The following is a 22,934-nucleotide window of genomic DNA, read 5'->3' on the forward strand; positions in this document are numbered from 1 at the left end:
GACTCTAATAAAAGTTGGAGATCTTGATGTTGGAGACCAGATGTCCTAACTGCAAAGGAGGAAAGGCACTGCAAAATATAGGACATTCAAGAAAAATTGAGGGCATGACCAAATAAAAGCTAAAAACACTCATATAAATGTAAATCCATGCTTCTTAGTCATGCTGTTTGTGGAAAACATTTTGGAATTCGTCCTGGACAGAAGGTTGAAATGTAGAATATGTCTGGGAAAAGGAAAACGTCTGGTCACTCTGTTCTCACAGTCTCCATTCATCCTCTTGGAGTTGCATCCCTTGAGTTTCTTTAGTCTCCCAGTATCTTCTTCCCTTATCCCATCTTCCATTCCATCTTCTTCCCTTGCCCCATCTCTCTGTCTTGTATGTGTGCTCATGCACCTGCACTCACATCACAGCTTCTCTACTTTCCAGGGTCACCACCAAATATCAGGGTTTGTTTGAGGTTCCCCCCCCCCCCGCCCCCGAGGTGCCCATGCCATGAGTAAAAGGTACACGAGTAACCATGTGCACTTCTCCCTTTCTTCTTCTGCAATCTGTTGGTCTTTATATTTTATTTATGTCAAAAGTTTTAGACAACCAATTGAGGCAGAGATTCTTCAAGGTAGTTTACCAAATAAACATTTTAAAACAATAAAATATATAATGCAGAGAATAATCACTTTTTTTATCCTACTCCTTCCTATTGTTTTCTTTCGTTCCCTGAAACATGGCTCTATCCATTCACTCTCTTTTTCAGTTCTTTGGCGTTTATCACACTGAGGTTATTGGAGCTAAGATCAGGGGTGAGTGTGGGTCGAACGATGCGAATTGACGTTATAACGCTGTTTATTTTCACACCTGGTTCCTTTCAATGGGAGCTGTTTGTGTGGTGCTTCCATGGGGCTTCCGAACTGAATCCTTACTGGCTCCTCATTTTGGTGTGTTCGCTAAATAAGTGTATTGACGGGATTCACATTGAGGCTTGGTTCAAATTCACTGCGTATTGGTCTGGTGTGCAATTCCAATTTGCTTGTGTTCTTGAACACCACAGCAAAACCCCCGGGTTGCAAATTTCCCATGATGCCGTGCTGCATTTTTGCCCCATTTGCTTCCGGTGCTCTCCTCTGAATGAATGCATTCACGTTTTAATGTGGACAGGAGACATGCTGGCGAGGAGGGGGGAGATTGGGGGGAGAGAGAAAGGGAAAGGGAAAAGAGGGGGCAACGAGAGAGAGTGGTGTTAGTAAAGTTTCTAAAGGATTCTTTGGGGGCGAGGACAGGACATCCTCCAAAGTGGGGCCAAGGTGGAGGCAGGATTTACTTCCAAGTAGAACTGCAGTTTCTACACTGGTTATTTTTGCAGTGAAATAAATTATTATTATTATTATTATTATTATTATTAATAAAAAATTCACTGCAAAATAAAAATAATAACAACAATAATTTTGCCGGTGGGTGATACACTTGGATGAAGCAAACAGCATTTAGAGATAGGTGACATTCCCTATCCTTCACGTGAGGCTAGGGATGGAGATCCAGATGACAGATCTGAAAGAAAAAGGAGGCTGGAGGCAGAGATGGCACTCCCAGAGTTCCATAGCCTCGAGCCAAGGACCCCACAACAAACTCCAACTCACATAGTAATAATAATAATAATAATAATTTATTATTTTAAAATAATAATAATAATAATAATATTTTTAAAATAATATTAATATTAATTTAAGTTATTAGTTTGCTGAGGCACCAGAGCTCTCTGGCAGAGAAGGCTCAATGTCTCAGGACACTGCAGTTCCCAGAATTCCATAGCACTGAGCCAGGACACATAAAGTGAAGTCAAACCAGATTATTTCCTAATGCAGATGCAGAGGAAAGGGATTTCAATCCATATTATAGATGTGAAGGAAGTGAAACAGGAGGCTGGAAGCAGAGATGATACTCCCAGAATTCCATAGCCTTGAGCCAAGGACCCCACAACAAACTCCAACTCCCATAGTAATAATAATTTATTTTACAATAATAATAATAATAATAATAATAATAATTTATTTTAAAATAATAATAATAACAACAATAATAATTTAAGTTATTAGTTTGCTGAGGCACCAGCGCTCTCTGGCAGAGAAGGCTCAATGTCTCAGGACACTGCAGTTCCCACAATTCCATAGCACTGAGCCAGGACAGTTAAAGTGGAGTTAAACCAGATTATCTCCCCAGTGTGGATGCAACCTAAGAGAAGGCAACTGCTACAAAGGGAAGGAGAGATGTAGATGGAATAGAGGAGCAGAATGACAAGAGGATAGATGTAGATGTGGATGAAATGGATGGGGGCTCTAACACGGAGGACCCTTTGAATTTGGCTGCCAGGGATGGGAAACTAGAAGGGAGGAAGAAAGGGGAAGCTGTCATTCCCGTGAAAGTGGAGCCAGGCTCCCTTCTTCACCCCGGAAGTGCAAAGGTTCAGGATGCGTCCAGAGACCCATTGAGCATGCTCAGGGGTCCCAATTCGAATCACTGAATCCCCCACGGTATGCACCGGTGTGGAAATACAATTTGCACTCACTCCGCTTTGCCTGAATCCGCATCATGTGACTTCCTTGGATACGATTCCCCGATTTGGAAGGGCAACGGATGGGCAACCAAGTGTGATAAAACAGTCACGTTTTAACGTCAATTCGCATCGTTAGACCCACACTCACCCCTGATCTTAGCTCCAATAACCTCAGTGTGATAATCGCCTTTGTTTCAGTGGCATCACTAGGGGGTGGGGGTAGGTGCAGCCCACACCGGATGACAGCTCAGAAGAAGGGTGATCCCCGGTCAGGCCTTCCCTCCCCTGGTGCCATTGTGTCATTCTTTCAAGGGAAGCCAATTGTGCTCCCTCCCATGCTGTCTTGTCCTTCTCATGAGGAGAACAATGGGGCAGCACCAAAAAACATATCCTAGGTTTCTAGCCCACTTACACAACTGATAGGAATCAGTGTAGGACCCTAGAGATTTCATTACAGCTCTTTTCTAGGCTGAAAAACAGTGGTTTCAGAAATTCTGAATGTAGCTGCTGATCCGAGATAATCTTAGGCTTATTTTCCCATCTTATCTATGTTGTTTTTGTGTGCCTTCAAGTTGTTTCCAACTTATGGTCACCCTAAGGTGAACATATTCTGAGGCTGAGTGTGGTTCACGTAAAGTCACCAGCTGAGCTGGAAATCGAACCCTGATCTCCAAAGTTGCATATTATTTTAAAACTTTAAAAGGTTACATTTTAACATTTTCCTAGACAGGTATAATTATGACCATACAAGAAGCCATCTAGTATTTATTAAGAAAATTGAAGAATCCCACATGCTTTATTTATCAAATCCAGATAATACTTGGAAAGTGGCACATGCAGTGGCTTGTAACACTGCACTTGAACAGACAGGTTCATGCTGTCTCTTACTGAGTTGCTTCCCTTTTTTTCTCCTTCCCTCTCCCTCTCACATAGGAATAATGAACCTGACCCAGCTCCAAAGAGAGTTACAAGGCTTAATTCATTAAAGCTTATAATGTTCTTTCAAGCATTTGAATCAGAGACATTGGAGAAGATGAATGTATCACAGTAAGTGCTTTCTTTATGGAGATGTATAAAGTAACCCTACTAGGAGCAGTGAGTGTGTGTGTGTTTGATTAAAAAAGCATTGGTACTGGCTCTCAGCTAGTGACATCCCAGGCCTGGTGGAAACTGCCAGGCTCAGGATGGTGGGAATACTTTTTTGGCTGGCACCACCTTGCAGCTAGGAACAACATCAAAAGATCAGTAGCACTGAGAACAACTAACAAATGAAATACAGATTCTGAAGTACCATGGAGATCTTGGATGCTGACAGTAGATCTGGTCACATTTATTAGCAGCTCCAGTCTGGTCCTTGGCTCCTGAGACCATCGGAATCAAGTCGGTGCACCTCAACTCATGCTCACACTTTAACAAGCATGACTGCTGTATTCAGTACGTAACCCAGGAGGCGCAAAAAGAACCTGGAATAACTGGATTCTTTTTACCGTGGAAGGACGCCGCATTGTTTGGTGGCTGCGGCATCCCTCCGGAGGTAAAATAGGCACCTGCAGACCACCATTTTTTGGCGGTATGTACAGGGCCTTGGTCATGTAAATCAAATCACACTCTCTCAGTCTCAGATGATGGCAATGGCAAACCTACTCTGAAGAAATTTGCCAAGAAAACCCCATGACACGTTTGCCTTAGGATCACCATAAGTTAGAAACAACTTGATGGCACACAACAACAACAACATAGACTGAATAAGGTGCTCCCCCCAATCCCTGATTTTTAGATGTGGGCCCTTCATAAAGACAGAAATGTGGGCATTTTGTAATTTTAGAAATATGGACAATATGTTAATTTTACAGAGAAATACATTGCTAAGTTAATTGAAATCAGTGCTTTCATTTGGTATTTCAGTAGCACACAGATTTGTTAATAACTACATCCTGATCATTATCCCTGCATGTCTTGCATTTTGAATTTCTTTAATTGCTATTTTGAAAACCTGGCAATACTGGGACAGTGGATTCAAGCTACAAGAAAAGAAATTCTATCTCAACATTAGGAAGAACCTCCTGACTGTAAGAGCTGTTTGACAGTGGAACACACTCCCTCAGAGTGTGGTAGAGTCTCCTTCTTTGGAGGTTTTTAAATAGAAGCTGGATGACCATCTGTCAGGAGTGCTTTGATTCTGTGTTCCTGCATGGCAGAATGGGGTTGGACTGGGTGGCCCTTGTGGTCTCTTCCAACTCTAAGATTATGTGAGCTGCATGAGACCCATGTCCATTGGAATATTCTGAAGCTAGGCTTATAGCTATCCTGAAAGAAGAGTAGCATTGTCTTGGAGAGGAGATGGTCTACAGAGAGGTGGGTTAGTGATGTGATGTAAGGATAGAAAATTGCTGGGAAGGCATCATTTTTACAAGGAGGGTGAAAATTTGCTCTCTCTCTCTTTCTTTCTCTCTCTCTCTTTACAATCTAAAATTCAGTGTTACACTATATTCCCTTCTCTCCTTTGCCTGCAACTGAGTTAATTGAATGCAAATACCCTTTGTATCTGCTGGGATTTGGTTCCAGGACCCCTGTGGATACCAAAATACATGGATACTCAAGTGCCATAAAATACAATGGCATAGTAAAAATGGTGCCACTTATATAAAATGGCAAAATCATGATTTGTTTTCTGAAATGTATATATTTTAAAAACATTTTCAAGCTGTGGGTGGTTCAGTCTGTGATTAAAACATCCATGGATGTGGAGGGCTGACTGTACAATGGCATATCCTGCCTTGGAGTGTGGTGGAGTCTTGCTTTGGAGATTTTTAAACAGAGGCTGCGTGGTCATCTGTTGGGAGTGCTTTGTTTGTTTATTCCTGGATGGCAGGGGGTTGGACTCGATGGGCCTTGAGGTTCCTTCTAACTCTATGATTCTATGAACAGCATAGAATCACAGAGTTGGAAGAGGCCACAAGGTCCATCCAGTCCAACCCCTTGCCATGCAGGAACTCTCAATCAAAGCATCCCCAATAGATGGCCATCCAGCCTCTGTTTAACGACCTCCAAGGAAGGAGACTCCACCACTCTTCAAGGGAGTGTGTTCCACTGTCGAACAGACCTTACTGTCAGAAAGTTCCTCCTAATGTTGAGCTGGAATCTTCATTCCTGGAGCTTGCATCCATTTTTCCATGTCTAATCTCTGGCGCACAGAAAACAAGCTTGCTCCATCCTCAATGTGACACCCCTTCAAATACTTAAAGAGGGCTGTCATATCCTTAACCATCTCTTCTCCAATCTAAACAAACCCAGCTCCCTAAGTCTTTCTTCATAAAGCATGGTTTCCAGACCCTTCACCATTTTGGTCACCCTCCCCTGGACATGCTCCAATTTGACAACATCCTTTTTGAATTGTGGTATCCAAAACTGGAAACAGTACTCTAGGTGAGGCCTGACCAAGGCAGAATAGAGTAGCACTATTACTTCCCTTGATCTAGACACTATACTACTATTGATATAGCCTAGAATCGCTTTGGCCCTTTAGCTGCCGCATCACACTGTTGACTCATGTTCAACTTGTGGCCTACTAGGACTCCTAGATCCCTTTCACATGTAGTCTCATTCAACCAGGTGTCCCCCACCCTACATCTATGCATTGCATTCTTTGCCCTAAGTGCAGTAGCTTACATTTCTCTGTGTTGAAATTCATTTTTCTTCCGGTTGTAATGGCGCCTCGCTAAGACGGACTCTGAGATAGCTGCGGAGAAGTCTCAGCCAAAACACAGCCTCGATCTCCAAAAGGATTTCTAGAGATCGGGAAATTCCCCCTGTTTGTAGGGAAAATCAGAGGGGGCTCGCATCCGGACTGAGAAATCAGAGTAAGTTCTACCCGCTAAGTGGGTAGAATGGAAGAAAAGGGTTAAATAATTGTCCTTGAGAACCCACCTGTGGCTTGGAGAAGATAAGAGCAGAGGAGAGAAGTTGGAGCGGAGGAGTGGCTGTGCTGACGAGTCAGTCTCCAAGAGGGGAGGGAGAGAAGGAGGAGTGGAGCGGAAGTGTTGTAGTCTGGGAGGAGAGACGAGACGAAAGAGAGAGCGACAACGAAAGGAGGTTTGGAGGACTGAGAGAAAGGAGACGAGATGTGGAGTAGACTGATGACGGAAGAAGGTGCGAAGGGAATAAAAGGAGAGGAAGCGAGGCGTGGGGTAGAGCGACAACGGAAGAAGGTCTGAGAGAGAAGTCGAGACGTGGGATAGAGTGACGATGGAAGGAGGTCCGGAGGAAAAGAGAGAGACGAGTCGGAAGGCAGGATAGAGTGACGACGGAAGGAGACTTGCTGGGTCAAGAGAGAAGAGAAGAGATGCAGAACAGGACGACATAGAAAAGAGGGTTTGGAGGACTAAGAAAGAGGAGACAAAACCTGGAACAGTATAATAACGGAAGGAGGCGAGGAGGACCAAGGACTCAGAGAGAGTAGTCTGGACGTGGGGTGGAGATACAACATAAGAAAAGAAAAGAAGCAGTAAGAAAAAAGGATGGTAGAAAGGCAGAAGGGGGAAGGAAATAAGAAAAGAAAAGAACATCTGTGACAGAAACAATTTTTGAGAGAGGTGAAGTTGTACAGAGTAAAGAACTGAGGACAGAGTAATAGGGATATTTTAGATGATTAAAGATTTATTTGTTCCTAATAACAGTTGAGAAGGGATAAGCTGTGATAAGGGGGGAGTTGGGAGTTCCGAATAGTAAAAAGGAAAGGGTGGGGGGTTAATAATTGAAGAAGGCTGGTTGATATTTCTTAAGAAGAAAAGCGGTTTGTTTGTTTGATTTTTGACTTTGTTGTTCTCCCTCTGCTTTGTTTCTCCTGGGTGCCAGGGGTGGGATTGTTTAGTTATTTCGGAAGAAGAAGGGAATTAAAACATAATATGGATACTAGAAATCAAGCTCAAAAGGCAAACCAACAGGCACAAAATCAAAGAAAACTTTCTATGGAAAGACCAAAAAGCCCAGACATGAATCAGCTTCTACTGGATAAAATAGAAAATTTATCGATAAATTTGTCTGTTAATCTGGCCAAAGAAATGAACAATTTTAAAAAAGAGATAAAGCAAGAAATAAGGTCAGATTTGAGGGAGATAAGACAAACAGTAGATAAATTCATAATGGACACTCAAAAAACTAAACAAAGAGTCGAAATTTTAGAATTCAGGACAGAAAAACTGGAGATGGAGATGGTGAAATCGACGTCCAAAAGAGAAGAAGAATTAGATGAAAAGGCTGTCTGGGAACAGAAACTGAGAGAGAAATGTATGAAAATCAGAGGGCTCGCAGAGGGAAAAAAATGAAGATTTAACTGGAAAATTAATAACGGAAATTGCGAAATTTTTGAAAAAAGATCCTGTATTTTTTGATGAAGAAATTGACAAATTATTTCGCATCAATTCGTTAATCACAAAACAAAAGGGACTGCCACAGGACATAGCAGTGTACTTTGTGAGAAAACGTACACGTGATTTATCTTTGTCTACACATAATGATACACCCTTCACTTATAAAAATCAAGAATTGAAAGTGTTGAAAGACATCCCTGGAAGAATTTTAAGGAAGAGAAAAGAATATACTTTACTGACCACGTTTCTGAGGAAGGAAGGAACCCCATACCATTGAGACCTACCAGAAGGTCTGACCTTCTGGTGGAATAAAAAAAGAACGAAGATCTCTTCACCAGAACAAGCAAAATCCTTTTTAAGGAAAGTGACAGAAAGAAACAAAGAGAAAAACAAAGGAGGGTCCAAACAAGCAGTGAAGAAAAGTGCTGAAAGAAACAAACAAGGTATAGTAGAGTTGGGAAACATAATAGTTGATTTAAGTGGAAACGAAGAAGAAGATCTTGGAGGAGAAGACGACCCAAACCGCAACCCTCTGGACATTTCTAATTTTGAGATAGACCCGCAGGAACTACTGTTGGAAGAAGAAAGACTAAGAAGAGAGGAGCAGGAGAAAGGAGCAGATTTGATATAGCTGAAATTCCTTCGAAGAGGAATTACCTCCTGAAACTTGAACAGAATTTTTATTACTGATTTAAATAAATATTTTTGAAAGAAAGGCAATTTAATAAAAGTAGTTGTCTCGATTGTTTAGAGGATACAGTTTGACCATGGCAGAATACTTGAAATTATTATCTTGGAACGTACAAGATTTAAACACACCACAAAAGAGAAAAAAGATATGTTATTATCTTCAAAAATTAAAATTAGACGTAATTTGTTTGCAGGAAACTAGAATTAAACAGAAGGATTAAAAATATCTGAGATGTGTTAAATTGGGTCAAGAATTTATTTCAGCTTCCAAATTAAAAAAAAAAAGGGGGGGTAGTGATATACGTGAAACAGAAATTTGAGGCTAAAGAGATATATAGTGACCCAGAAGGACACTACAGTACATAATTGTGGAACTTACAAACAAAAATAAAAAAATTATGTTGGTAGGGGTATACGGCCCATTAGAAAATAAGAATAAATTTTACAAAAAATCAAAAGACAAAATATTGGGATTAGAATTTGAATCGTTAATTATGATAGGAGATTGGAATGGTGTTATAGATCCTAAAATAGATAGATTCTTTGAAAAAAAGATCAAAAAAGAGCAAGGAAAACTCTCTAAGGAATTTTTTAATATGATAGACCTATTGGTTATAGAGGATGTATGGAGAATTAAAAATGGACTGAATAAAGATTACACCTTTTTCTCCAACCCCCATAAAACCTGGTCACGTATTGACATGATCCTGGCCTCGTCTCATCTGCTCTCAAATGTCCATAAGGCACAAATTTTATCTAGAGTTTGGTCTGACCACAATCCCGTACAAATAAATTTGAAAATAAGAAATAAAGAATTTAATTGGAAGCTAAACATTACATTATTGAAAGAGGAAAAATTGGTAAAACAATTAAATTGGAATATCCAAACTTATTTCAAGGAAAATTTAGATAAAGGAACAAATCCCCAGATGGTCTGGGACGTCTTAAAAGCGGTAATAAGGGGGTGGTTGATTAAGAATGCTTCAGAAATAAAGAAACAAAAAAATGTAAAGATAAATAAACTTAATAAAGAATTAGAACAAAAAGAAAAAGAATTAAAGAAAAATCCAAACAATAAGAATATTTTGCAAGAAATAAAATATATACAAAAACAAATTTCGATTTTTATGGTAGAACAGATGGAAAAGAAATTAAAATTTGCTAAACAAAGGTATTTTGAATCAGCAAATAAACTGGGGAAATTTCTGGCCTATCAAATTAAAAAAGAAAAAGCCAAACGTACAATAACAATGTTAAAAGAAGAGGGGAGGGTGTTGACCAATCAGAAACAAATTTTAAAAAGTTTTCTAAAATTCGATACAGAACTATTCAAAAAGCCAGTAGTTAAAGAAACAAAAATAATAAATTATCTGAATTCGATAAAGATACAAAAATTAACAGAGGAACAAAAAGATTTGTTAAATAAATTAATAACGACACATGAATTATCACAAGTGATACAGAAAAGTAAAACCGGGAAATCCCCAGGACCGGATGGCTTTTCAAACGAATTTTATAAAACTTGCGAAGAGAGCCTTAAAGAACCTTTGGTGCAGCTGATGAACAGGTCATGAGAGGGAAAATGCCCCAAATATGGTCCCAATCCACTACAATTTTGATACCAAAAGACGGGAAAGATCTGACAAACCCAAAAAATTATAGGCCTATAGCTCTATTAAATTCGGATTATAAATTGTTTGTATCAATATTGGTGGAAAGATTTATAAAAGTATTGATAAATTGGATACACCCTGATCAAAGCGGCTTTCTCCCAGGTAGGATGTTAAAAGATAATATTAGGAATTTGCTAAATTTGATAGAAATCCGTGAAAAAAGAATTGATAAAAAATTGGCAATGTATTTTATTGACACGGAGAAGGCTTTTGACAACATATATTGGGAGTTCATGTTTGGGGTACTAAAAATATGGGGGTTGGAGAGAAATTTCAAAGATCAGTTGAAACTATCTATGAAAAACAAGAAACATGTATTGTGGTAAACGGGGAAAAGACAACACCGTGCAGAATTTACAAAGGGGTAAGACAAGGGTGTCCACTATCACCATTGTTATTCATATTGACTTTGGAAGTATTGTTGATCAAAATAAGAGAAAATCCATTAATCAAAGGTTATAAACTGAAGGGGGAAGAATATAAATTACAAGCATATGCAGATGATTTGGTCTTAACAATAGCAAATTCGAATGAGCGTATAGAACAAAACTTAAAAGTATTCAAAAAAAATTGGGAAAGTAGCAGGCTCTCAAGTCAACATAGAAAAAACAAGTATTTTGGCGATGAATTTGAATAAAGAAGAAAGAAAGATATTGCAAGAAAAATCAGGCTTCAATATGGTCAAATCTGTCAAATATTTAGGGTAACCCTAACTACAAAAAATATAGACTTATTCAAGAATAATTATGAAAAAATGCGGAAAAGTATTAAATCAGATTTGGAAAAGTGGGCCAAATTGAATACATCATGGATGGGAAAGGTAGCAATTATCAAGATGGCAGTATTACCCAAATTTATATATCTTTTTCAGAACCTCCCAATAATCGGTAACAATTTACCCTTCAAGAAATGGGAAAAGGAACTATCTAAATTTATTCGGGATAAGAAAAAAGCGAGAATTAAAATAAAGGTACTACAAGATTCAGTAGATAAAGGAGGCCTTGCCCTTCCGAATTTAAAATGATATTACCATGCTTGTGTGTTAGATTGGGTAATCGATTGGGTTAAACTTTAAAAAAGAGAACAATAAATTTAGAAAAAGTTGATTTAAAATTTGGGATTCATGGATATTTATTTTATGATAAAATTAAGATAGATGGGAATTTCAACAATCACTTAATAAGAAAAATCCTTTTAAGAATTTGGAACAAATATAAGAAAAGATGGTATAAACTACTGCTTTGGACTTCTCCTAATGAGGCATTACATAAAAGGGAGGAATTAAAAAGAAATTATTGGGTGACATACAAGGATATATCAAAACTTCAGGAGGGGGTGAGAGTTATGAAAACACAGGAAGAATTGATTAAAGAAGATTATTCATGTAATTGGTTCACCTACAGACAACTTAGGAAGAGATTTTTGATGGATATTAAATCAAGTGGGATTGGCTCTGTTGAGACAGAATTGGAAAAGATAATAAAAGATCCTAAAAAACAAATTTCCAAAATATACAATTTAATCAGAGGGTTTGAATTAGAACAGGAAATAATTAAGGAATTCATGATAAAGTGGGCACAAGACTTGGAGGAACAGATTCAATTGGAGCATTGGGAAAAATTATGGCAAACAAAAATTAAATATACGCCGAGTGTAATGTTAAAGGAAAATGTATACAAAACAATGTATAGGTGGTATTTAACACCATATAAAATATTTAAAATGTTCAAGAATAACAGAAATAAGTGCTGGAAATGCAAAATAAAAGTAGGAACATATTTACACTGTTGGTGGCGCTGTAATAAATCAGAAGCATATTGGAAGGAGATTCATAAAGAGATTAGGAAAATAATTAAGATTAGAGAGAAAGCCAGACCTAAGCTGTATCTTTTAAACATGACGGATAATTTAGATTTGGATAAGGAAAATGAAAAATTGCTTTTCTTTTTGATTGTGGCGGCGAGAACAGTGTTCGTCAAATATTGGAAAGCTGAAGAAACCCCGACTATGAACGAATGGAGATTGAAAGTTATGGAGTATTACAAAATGGACAAATTGACTACAATACTTGGGAAAGGTACCTTGGATAAGTTCTATAAAGAATGGAAACCATGGAAGGAATACTTGCAGAGAGAAAAAGGTGATATAATGCAGATGGCGTTTGACACATAATATAGTATTATAAGAAGGAGAAATTTGTTCCGGGGTGTATCACAATAAAGGTGAAATTATAGAAATATTAGGAATTTCTAATATTGGACAATAGATTCTATGGAAAGTGTAAATAGAAATAAGATAAGAGTTAGTTGATAGAGTAAATGAGCTACTGGAGGAAATTGGTATTTAGCCTTAGGAAGGGATAGGTAGACTAGGATTATAAAGAAGGATTTAAAGATATAAGAAGTTGTTACAGATATTTATGATGAGAATAACAGAGGTAATTTTTGTTGTAGTTTTTCTTTTTGATTTTGTTTTGTAATTTCTTTGTATATTGATAAAGAAATTAATAAAATTTAAAAAAGAAATTCATTTTGTCAGCAATGGGCCAGCTTTCTACTCTATTAAGGTCATTTTGAACTTTGATCCTATCCTCTAGCGCAGGGGTCGGCAACCTGCGGCCCGCGGGCCGGATGCGGCCCGCGAAGGCCTTCCTACCGGCCCCTGCGCAGTCCTGCCACCGATTGCCACCGATTTCCTGTGTTTTCGCGCCGCTCCGGCCGCCATTTTGTTTTTCAAAATGGCGGCGCCCATCTAGTAGGCCCGGTGCAGCCCCTGAAGCACTCCAACAGGGCTCCAGGGGCTGCAGCAGGCCTGGAGCAGGCTCCACCTGGCCCTCCGCCCTCCTCCTCCTCCTCCCTAAGAGCAGGGAAAGGAGGAGGAGGCAGAAGGAAGGAGTACAGAGCCAGGGAGAAAGGGAGCCAGGGAGCCAGAGCAGCAGCTGCAGCCACAGCGAGGCGAGAGGTTGGTTCCTTGGTTAGCTGGGTGTCCTTTGTGCAAACTTCCCTCTCAGCAACTTGTGGCTTCTGTGGGTTGACACTGTGTGCTTGCTTGCTGCAGTTTATTTTGAATTGCATTTTAGTAATTTCCTTGCTTGTAACTTTATTAGTATTACTACTTGCCCTGGGTGTTCTTTCTGCAAAATGCCTTCTCAATGAGAAAGAGGAAGAGGAGGCGGATGAGAAACGGGGGAGGAGGGGGAAAGGTGAGTCATTTCAGGTCTGCCTTGGGTTTTTTCCATTAATTTTTAAAAATATATAACACTTATTTTTGTTGTTTTATTTCATTATTTTTATTATTGCTTTTTATTTCATTTCATTATTTTTATTATTTATGAAGGTGAGACAGTGTGACTTTCCAAAGTGCTGTAACAAAGGTCGGCTGTAACAATGATAGTGGTGGTGGTGATGATGATGATGATGCTTCGGTGGAAGCTCCACCCCCAGTGTGTGGCTCCGCCCCTGGAGGGTGGAAGCTCCACCCTGGCATGTGGCTCCACCCCCAGAAGGTGAAAGCTCCACCCCCGGCATGTGGCTCCGCCCCTGGAGGGTGGAAGCTCCACCCCCGCCTTCGGGCCCCCAGTTGTCTGAGGGACAGCAACCTGGCCCCCGACTCAAAAAGGTTGCCTACCCCTGCTCTAGTGGGTATTAACTACCCTTCCTAATTTGCTGTCATCTGCAAATTTGATAAGCATGCCTCCTATTCTTTCATCTAAGTCATTAAAAAAAATGTTGAATAGCACTGAGCCCAAGACAGAACCCTGTGGCACCCCACTGGTCACTTCTCTCCAAGATGAAGAGGAGCCATTGCTGAGCAACCTTTGAGTTCAGCTGGTCAACCAATCCTTTTTTTGCAGATGCTGAGCATCACATCTTGTTGTTAATGTCCATCAGATCAACTTCAGTTTATAGCAACCCTGTGAGTGTGAGACCTTCCCGTCACCCTGTTATCAACAGCATTGGTTCAGTCATGGTCTTCCTGATTGAGTCTATCAATCTGGTATGTGGTCTTCCTCTTTTCCTACTGCATTCTACTTACCAAGCATTCTTGTCTTTTATAGTAAGTCATCTCATGATATATGTGACAGTCTCAATTTACTCATTTTGGCTTCTAGGGAGAATTCAGGCTTTAATTGCTCTCAGACCTGTTTATTTGTCTTTTTAGCAGTCTACAGTATCATCATAATAAGCCCAAGTTCTTATTTTTATGTGTGATTTTAAAAAAAAACACCTGTTGAGTTGCATGTGAGACTTTGCTGATTAGGGCTGGAATTCTCTATCAACTACTTTGGTTTTGTAATCACCTTAGTCTCTCCTAGACTCCCCCCCCCCCCCCCACTTACTGGGCATTAGACTCTGTAAGCGACAGGGGTTTGTTCCCCTGTCTGTTAGGAAGTGGCTGGCTAATGTTCCCACCTCCTCCCCATGAGCAAATCTCCTTTGCAGCAGGCAGAAGCAGGGACCTTGCTGCAATTCCCTCTCACACTGGAGATTGCTCATGGGAAAGGAGCTAGAAATGTCAGTCAACTGCTTCCCAGTCAACAGGAAAACAGACCCCTGTTACTCATAGCAGCTGCTACCTTCTAAATGGAGATTAAAGAACTTTCACATTCCCTACATTGTCCTTTTTTCCCCCCAATGACATATTAGTGGTATTTTACTCCAGTAAAATTGGCATATATATCTAATAATAATTCTCCATTATGCTGGTGTAATTGTGATTTGGTATGGTCCTATGTTCATACATGGTAGGATTGTCCAGTGATACAGGGATTCGGGCAGGATATATAGTCAGAAATTAACCAGGTGATAGAATACCATATCATCCTGAATCTCAGATAGGCACTACTAAATGTATTTAGAGGTGAAAATCTGGAAATATTAACTAAAATTTTCCTTTCTCTTATTAGCAGCCAGGCAGATGTTACCCCAAGACCAGACCCCTCATGTCTCAACTTAATATTAAAGAGACACTGAGGTGAGTAACCTGGAAAGGTGACCCAAAGGTGGAAACTGGGCCATACCATATTTGGAAATCCAGTTGACTCTAGCAAGGGATTAAGCAAAGGCACCCACCACAATGAGATCACCCAAGACATCAGCAAAATCCTTTTTGTCTATGGAAGGCGATGATGGGATTCTGGCCAAAGAAGATGACTGTGCATTCACAGAGAAAGGAAGCTTCTCTAAAAGCAAAAGATTCCCATTGTCTGAGATATTCATGCCAATTATCCAAATATTTACTCCATCTCTTGACCATTCTTTTCTCCTAGAAAACCATTTAGCAGTAAGTTAAAGCATTCATTCCAAGATTGCTGCCCTGGGATATGATTTTGTGTATGTATACCACCACCCAGACAATAGCAATTTGGTCTAGTTTGGGACTGGGCAGACATTGTATTCATTCTACTAGACTCCTCATTAAGCCAGTCACCCCAAGACAGCTGTTGAGCCATCTCTGTTCTGGATGCCCATCAATTGGAACTACGCATCAGGATCAGTATTGTATTGCCATTAGTAAAGCCTCTGCTTTTCCCATCATTCCACCTTTGTTTCATTAGTTCTTGTGTGTGTGTGTGTGTGTGTGTGTGTGCGCGCGCGCACACACTTCTATGTGTATTGCTTATTTTCTTAATAAAACTACAGAATCTATTTGGAATTGCCTCTGGAGTTCTCTGTGATTTGGAATTGTTATACACAGGGTTGATCTCAAGTCTGACTGCTGCTCCAGCCAAGGTATTTTATTTGAGATATTAAAATTCCCCTAAATGTATTAATTTGTGGGTGCCCTTCTGGGACCATAGCATTTTAGGTAACACAGGTTATTGCCAGCAACTTGAAGAACCCTATAACACTCAGCTATTTATACTTATGGTATAAAAAGGTTTGGAATTTAGCACTATTGGAGAGACTAACATGGCAAGTACGATGAGTAAAAGAATGGAAAGATAATAATACCTTTGAGGTAACATGGTTCCCATGCATTTCTTATGTAAATCAAAGGAATGAGGAAAGAAATCATATTCCATTGGCCTATGGTTCCATTTGGAAAGGATTAATCCAATAGAACAAGGGGGGATTCACTTTGCATTTCAAGATCATGATATCATAACTCATGACCTGTGTTCTATGTAAGCATTGTCAAAGTTTTTGTGCTGTTGTTCTTTCATGTTAATTTTTGCTTCAAAAATGATTTAAAACTTTTTTTTAAAAAATGTAGAAAAAATCCCTACATATTCCTTAAAGCAGTTAATATGAAAGAATCATAAATACAAACCAGTCAATAATGCGTAACTCTAGGTTATACATTTGTAGCTGCCTTAGTGAATTCCAGCCTAAATTCCTAGCTTAGTGTTGCCCCAATCACTAGGGGCTAAGTGTATGATAAGAAGAGATAATCAATTTTTAATATTGCATACATACACAGGCTTAGGCTCCAATTCATCACACTCCCTGGCTTTTCCAAAAATTAATTTTCAATAGCTTATTGGGAATGTCAGAAAATTAAAATTGCAAAATTTTGCCTCAAGATCAAGGGAGTCAGTAGATGTTTCTTTGTGTCAAACAGATACATGCACAAGAAAGATAGAATCTGAGCTGAAATGCCTCTCTGGAAATCTATGACAGTTTCTTCTTTTTAAATGCAATCTTTAAAAAGCCATCAGCAACAACAGTTGGAGCCCTAACATCTGTCAGTGTTGCACTGCACGATCTCCTCCTGGCACTGTTACCGACACCAGTAACATCGTTCCTATCGGCAGGTGGGTAAAAAAGCCACATAACAGATGTCATCCTATGGTCTATCCTGACGCTAATGGGTAGTATAACTGCCAAATGGCAATGGAGATGGTGTTATCACTAATGAGGACTGGGCATAACTGATTCCAGGTGGCCCATCCATGAAATGGGTTGCAAGCAGAATTTCAAAGATCAGTCATTGGAAGTAAAGTGTAGCCTAACTGGCTTAGAGAAAGCAGAATGCTTCTTATTTTCGGTTGTGTGGCACATATGATTACATTCGTCTTATTCTTATTTCCATGACTATTCTTTATTTATACCCTGCCTTTTCCTCAAGATTGGTGCTGGTATCCTGTTCATTATTTAAGATAGTGTAAATTGAAATCCATATTTATGGTTGGTATACCAACGCAACACTCAAGAATGGCCCCAAAATCCCTCTTGGAAACCAGGCCATGCCACCAACATTGGTCTTTATCAAATGGGAGGAATTTCTCTTAAATTCGAATGAAAAGAAAGTGGGGCCAGAACGCATTCACTTAAAGTCGCTAGTTTCGTGCAATTACGTGAATAAGCACTGCATTCAAACTGACTCTCCATTGCCCAAAAATAGCATGCCATTGCCCAAATTTGCGTGTGGCAGTCTATCATGCAATAATGTTAAACCCCATGATTGCATTCAGATTGCCATTGGATTATACTTCCAATTCCCCTTGTCTGATAAACTCCATAGAGATTTCAGAGGAATCGGGGAGCAGGGCAGTGAGTAAAGAAGCATCCTGCTAGCAGTGAGGTGCTTTGCAAAAAGTTGCAACAAGACACCACATGGGCCCTGCGTCTCTCTGTAACAAAGAGCCTTGCTGCTAGGAGTGGGCTGGGTGCTTCCTCATTCACCACTTCACTTTCCAGCTTCTCAGAGATCCCTATGTTGGTGGCACTGCCTGGATCCTTAGGTGAGTTTAGCAGGGGACACATTGGGAAATGTAGCTATGGTGAAATAACTCCCTAGCTGTAGCTACATCTCCTGTTACAGGATCTCAGGCTGGGACTCAAAGTGACTTACAGGTCTTATTTGGTTGGAAGTCTACATACAGAAGCACTTCTCATGTAGAAAAACTTGGAAGATGGGTTAGTGGGATTTATACAGATTCCCATTAAATTATTCCCTTTGCCTTCTTTCTCTGTGGACTTGGGGTAAATCTCCCTTTCCCAGCACACAACACTTCTCTTAATTATTCACTCCAGCAGTAGATTATTTTGGCAGGTCTAAGGAACATAACTATGGATTTTCTAGGGCCACATGGGCTACCAAAAACACCAAAGATTTTTTAATGGCTGTGTGTGTATGTGTCTGTCTGTCTGTCTGTCTGTCTAGTCAGAGAAGTAGTGGTCCAGGGAAGTCTGTAGAGGTGTTTGGGGCAAAAAAAAAAAAAAAAAAAAAAGTTTTGGAGAAAATATGTGAACAACAGGGCTACAATTTTCCCATGTTTGGGCTCCTCCAGATGAATGAATACTTCCAGTAAGTGTCACATTAATCTGTTTCTGGATTTCACACCTTCTATCAGTTTTTCCTGCTTCCACATCCAGTCACGTCCTAAATATACTGGTGTTTCATCCATGCTTTTTCCCCCCTGCCTGTGTTTCCCTCCCTGCTTGTCAGCCCCTCTGTGAACTTAACACCTCTTCCCATGTTCTTCCTGCAGTATTCACATTCCCTGTCATAGCCACAGCCAGTGCTAAACTGCTTTACCACTTCAGCAATGCAACTGTAAAAGTGGGGAGAGGGGATAAAGAAACATTCAGTCTGGTAACCAGGAAAACCTCCAAGGCAAAGGTCACACCTCTATTAATGGAACTGCCCAGAAGCAGAAAAGAAACCAAGACAAATGATACAAATGAGGGAGTTTATCCCTGCCTGCAATCTGAAACTCACAGGACAGAAAAAATGCACACCATCCCCTGGGTTTACAAAGTGACAGCTAGTCCCAGAAATTCACAAGAAATAGATCAGGACAGGAGACACATTGTATGGATCTCATGATAAGTATAGGTACAACTCCCACCAAACCCAAGGTATTTTGGCCAGTGTGGAGTAATCCAGAATCTACTCCATAATCTTCCAACCAACACTCCATCAAAGCTGGCCTCTGAATGTATTATTTCAGGTTACTGTGACTCTGTTTCTTATTGTTTACCTCACCTAAGTCACTTTACTTTTCTTGTGACTTCCAATCTATTTGTGAAACTGCTTCAGCATTGTATAAATGTACTGTGACTGTTAGTAGCATGGATATTCAATCAAGCTGCAGACAAGCTTTTACTAAAATAGTAACATAATTTTATTCAGCAGATGCTTCAAACAATAGATACTTAGTTATATGTAAGACATTTGTTACTTCATGTATTTCTGTTACTTGTTTCACTTGGAAGTTTTATTTTCTTAGTTTCAACTTTGTTACAATAACAGTTTCATTTACACCACTCTCCTCAGAGAATAAGGGTTACTGTTACCAAGGACGTTCACACAGTCCTTCTTCTGGCTTACTTTCCTTGAACCTAATTAATAAACCTGCCACTGTAGCTATCTATATCCCTGAGGATATCTCTTCACTATTACTGTCTCACTTAGAGTTCTTCACAAGTGTGAAATCCCTCACTCCTAGACTTTAACACTCAGGCCCTATACAGCCTGTGGGCGGAGTCAGGGTGCAGCGTCCTGATGCTGCATGTACTAACTCCACCCTCATGGCACCATGATGGCATGCACCAGTCCAGACGACACATGCCATCATGACGCACCTCCGGCACTCCATCCACATGATGCAGCCCCAAAGGGGCATTATAAAGCCGTGCCACCGCAGCTATACACCCATTGGAGGGAGCAAAAAGGAGCTGCTTTTTAGGCTCCCTTTTGCACCCTCCAGAGGCCGGATTGGGGCCACAGCATGAGGTTTCCACAGCCCTGATCCAGCCAGGAAATGGTTGGCCTCCTGCCACCCCTTAGGGGCAATCTGTACAGTTTCTATCTAGAAACCTCACAATGGCCTGTTACAGACAGCCAAAATAAAGCTGCTTCGAGTCACAGTGGAGGTATGGTGTTTCAAAGATGCATGCATCCTAAGAGTCCAGAAGTCACAACCAAAGGCCACGCTCCAGACTGGAGTGTGGCTTTGGTGTGGCTTCTGGACTCTTAGGACGCATGCATCATTGAAACACCATACCTCCACTATGACTCGAAGCAGCTTTATTTTGGCTGTCTGTAACAGGCCAATAACTCTCTCTCTCTCTCTGAAACCCTCATTATAATTGTCCCTCTCAGCACTCAGCTCAACCCTATCTGATTCTAACAGTCACCAACTGACTATTTTTCATCTCCACCCTTCGATTTGATTGGCTGTCGCCAGCTCACTTTCCATTGACTGTTGCTAGACCTGGTGAAGTTCTGCCTTCTCTCCACAGTTATTTACAGTGGGCCCTCAGTATCCATGGGGGATCCATTCCAGACCCACTGCAGATACCAAAATCTGTGTATGCTCAAGTCCCATAGTAATCAATGGTGGAATGGCCACGTAACCACACCACCATTGAGGACAATGGCACTTTGCCCCCCCTCCCCAATGCCAGCCTTGCTGTTCTCACTGCGGTAGGCAGCAGAGGGGTACCTCTTCTTCCTCCTCTTCCCCGCCTCCTCCCCCTCTTCTTATCCTCTTCTTCTTCCCCTGTCACCGGTTCCATGGTTCTTTCTCCACCTCCTGCTTCTTTTTCCCACCACCTCGTCTGTCCTCCTCTTCCTCTTCTTCACTCTTCCTCCTCTTCTCCTTCTCCACTTCTTCTCTGTTGACACTGCAGCAGCTCTTCCTCCTCCTCCTCCTCCTCTTACCTCGCCTTCTTTGCTTTCCTTCTCTTCCTCTTCCCCCCTCCGTCAAACTGCGGCTGTTCATCCTCCTTGTTTTCCTCCTCCTCTCTACTCTTCCTCCTCCTTTTCCTTCCTTCCTCCTCCTCCTCTTCCCCACATCCTCCACTTTCTCCTCCTCCTCTTACCCCCCTCTGTTGCCCTGCCACTGCTCGTCCTCCTTTTCTTCCTCCCCCTCCCCCTCTTTTCTGCTCTTCCTCCTGCTCCTCCTCCTCCTCCTCTGCCAATGCCACCCCCCCTTTGCAGGTTTGCCATCTGTGTATGCTGAGATCCATGGATGGCAAGTCCATGGATACAGAGGGCAGACTGTACCTGGATTCAGAGGTTGAAAAGTTACTTTTAAGAAGAATTAATATAATGAGGTGCTAAAGTCTACTATGACTGACCAGTTTATGGCTGATCCTCTGGGTATCTTTCAACCCCTGCAGAGTTATGAATGGCTTCAGCATTGTCATTATGTTCCTTCTTTTGAAAAGTAAATTTCCAAGCTCTGCCTGAATTGGCACCATAAGAGGCCAGACAGTCTCTCTCACTGCTGCCTCCTGCCTTTCATTTCCCAGCTGCCTTGCCTCCTCCTTTTCTCTGTCTCCTGCTTCCTGACACACTAGGCTCATGGGAGCATGAAGCACGTGCTCACCATTAGATTTTAACACATTTGTAACAAGCTCTGGGTATGTTAGCTGCTCTAGTTTATTTTTGAGGCAGCTTGTCTCCAAGGCACATAAGAGATGACAGCCTGCTTGGTGGAAGAAGTGCTGCCTGTCGGGTTGTGTGCTGAGGCAGAGCCTCTCATCTCTTCCAATCTGACTGTGGGGCACAACAATGTTCAGAAATAAAGAGACGCCCCTTGCTCTATATGGAGAGGAGCCCTAGGCTTCCTGCTGCACTCTCCCACATCCCACTGGAGTTGGGTGATGGTGGAGGTCAGCTGCCCACTTCTGCCTCCAGACTCAGTCTTGCATTTGAACTGAGAACTTGGGGGCAAGAGCAGGACAGCTGGGGAAAGAACAACTCACTTCCTTGGGGGCCAAAAAGCATCTAGGACAAAGAGGAAACAGCAGATCTGAAACAAATACTCTATGATCAGTCATAGGTAGATTTCTTTCAGCTCACCCAGGAACTTCAACTTGACTATCCCCTTGTCAGAAGTCTGCCTTCCAGCCACACTATGGTTTATTAAGGTTAATCTTGTCAAGTTGCCTTATCTGTTGTCATCCTAACTATACTGACCTAAGGATGAACTCAGCTGTCTTGATCAAAGCCACCTCGAGATACAACTACACAGCTTTATAGTCTCCAAGGTCAGTATTAATTTGACATATAATGGAGAACATGAAAATCATCCTCAGAAAAGGCAGGTCCTTTTATCCACAGCAGTCACTGTCAGGAACAAATGATATTCCAATAGAATTGTAACAATCCACATTGACAAAGTCAGCTCTAGTACTAACAAGCATATGTCAACAGATATGGAAAACAAAATGATGGCCACCAAATTGGAAAAGATCAGTACACATTCTCATCCACAAAAAGGAGACACAAGAGACTGCAACAACTACAGAACCATAGCACTAATCTCCCATGCAAGTAAAATTATGCTCAAAATATTGCAACATAGACTCCAACCATAGATGAAGAGAGAAATCGAGAGGTCCAAGCAGGGTTCAGAAAACAAAGAGGCACTAGGGACCACATCACAAATATATGATGTCTAATGAAGCACAGCAGGGAGTTCAAAAAGAAAATCAGCATGCACTTTATAGACTGTAGCGAAGCCTTTGACTGCATAGATCATGAAAGGCTATGGAATGCCCTTAAAGACATGGGAGTGCCAACACATCTGATAGTCCTGGTGTGGAATCTGTACTCTGGAGAAGAGGCAGAACAGAACATGGAGAAACAGAATTGTTCCAAATTGGCAAAGGGGTCAGACAAGGCTGCATCCTATCACCCTACCTATTCAATTTATAAGCAGAACATATTGTAAAGAAATCAGGCTTGGACATAGA

The sequence above is a fragment of the Sceloporus undulatus genome, chromosome 1, assembly GCF_019175285.1.
Source record: "Sceloporus undulatus isolate JIND9_A2432 ecotype Alabama chromosome 1, SceUnd_v1.1, whole genome shotgun sequence".
Lineage (NCBI taxonomy): Eukaryota > Metazoa > Chordata > Lepidosauria > Squamata > Phrynosomatidae > Sceloporus > Sceloporus undulatus.